This window comes from Odontomachus brunneus, unplaced genomic scaffold (assembly GCF_010583005.1).
Source record: "Odontomachus brunneus isolate Ranch 3 - 2012 unplaced genomic scaffold, Obru_v1 Obru_scaffold_160, whole genome shotgun sequence".
In the NCBI taxonomy this organism is placed as follows: domain Eukaryota; kingdom Metazoa; phylum Arthropoda; class Insecta; order Hymenoptera; family Formicidae; genus Odontomachus; species Odontomachus brunneus.
Genome location: NW_022639610.1, coordinates 559379 through 561097, shown reverse-complemented (window position 1 = coordinate 561097; position 1719 = coordinate 559379). Strand labels below are relative to the sequence as shown.

At 29.1% G+C, this 1719-nt stretch overlaps 2 protein-coding genes across 15 annotated transcripts in view; one reads left to right on the top strand and one right to left on the bottom strand.

Annotated features, from left to right (window-relative positions):
• LOC116850916 (neuropeptide CCHamide-1 receptor-like) overlaps positions 1-1719 on the top strand; it is a 244077-nt gene that overhangs the window by 194012 nt on the left and 48346 nt on the right. The gene's annotated exons all lie outside the window — the stretch shown is intronic.
• Positions 1-1719, bottom strand: part of LOC116850915 (neuropeptide CCHamide-1 receptor-like) — a 57901-nt gene that overhangs the window by 42916 nt on the left and 13266 nt on the right. The gene's annotated exons all lie outside the window — the stretch shown is intronic.

Genomic DNA, 1719 nt, shown 5'->3' with positions numbered 1-1719 from the left:
TGATCAGTAAATACATCTTTTTAAACGCCACATCTTTTGTCTGAAACATTTTTTTGTAAAACTTATATTTTTCCTGATATTCGGGCGTCCCGGTACTTTCCGAACACCCTGTATATATATTTATATAATTATTAATTATTAATATATATAATTATTAATTATTAATTATGATTTAAGCTTCTTAAATTATTATTATTGTTAGCATTTATCGACATTTGCGGTTTTTTATTACATGTAATTACCATATTGGTCATTACATTAATTGATAGTATTACAAAGCGAGTTATATAAATATTACGTAACAATTATAAGTACATTCTCAACTCAACAAACTTTACGATTTATTTATCATTGTTTTAATTTTGATAGCAATAACATTTTTTAGTAATACATTACTAAAGTGCCTAAAATTTCATGCGAGTATTTTAAAATCTCGGCCAATTAGACTAAACTCTTCTGTTGTACTTCGCATCTTCGATTAAAATTCGTATATTATTATTACGATTTTTAATTAATTAACGCAGTAACGTTCGCATCATGCTTAATTAATAATCTATTTGAAACTTGAGTCGTTTTAGTGGAAACTTTTTTGTATTGATAGAATTTCTACGTTATCCCGTCGTGCAATCAATAATATACATATTCATATGCATTGGGATTAGGTAAAAAAAATGTTTGCACTGCTGGAGCTTTGCAAGCCAATTCACGTGTGCGTGAGTATAATAGATTAAAAGTATAACTAATGTTGAATTGACATAAATACATATATAAAACCTCTCTACTTCTTCGACATATAATCTATTTCCGAACTATAAAAAATTTGTTATAATTTTTTTCAATTGCTACAGTTTGTAAGGGAACGCATACTTCTTGTCACAGCACTTTCATTATCGTCCTAGTTAAAGTACATAGAAGAAATAAATACCATCGCGACGTGCGTAATTAATTGGAAAGAGGAGATTTATATTCCTGTAGTATTACGCTTTCCCCATACACAGAGACGCGCGCGTCCCCCATTCTACAAAATATTTCTGTCTCGTCTTCACTCTTTCTCATTATAGATATAACGTAGAATAAAGCGATTTACCTCCATCACGATTCTTGGCGACAGAATCTCGAGTCTTTATACGAAGTTACAAATTACACTCCGGTAAAGTGCGTCCGAAAACGTGCAGTTTATTACGCGGAACGGTTTACAACTTTTTTTCATTTACTTGAAACATGTCTATCAAGCGTGTACACGTGAGAAAAAAATTAAAATATCACTTTAAATTTTGTGTTGGAACGTACGTTACAGTTTCGTACACAGCAAAGAACAAATATATCTGCGGAAAATATGTAAAAATATTTGAATATATTCATTTAGCCTCGTGTGTTCTTTAGTAAATATTTTCATTACAACATTATATACTAAGCAAACGTGACATTCATTTGTACATGGTACATTAGAGATACAAGATTTACAAATACTTCGTATTTGTTATAACCAGCCGGACTTTCGGGCACCCTCACATTGCTCGTTACTAAAAAATAAATGTGGAAAATGTTATCATATTTTTTCCTGATGATAAATTAACGCTTTCCCTCCTATAAAACTTTTCGTTAATGAATCCTCATCTCACGTTCACGAAAATAACGTGCTTATATATATATATATATATATATATATATATATATATATATATATATATATATATATATATATATATATATATATAT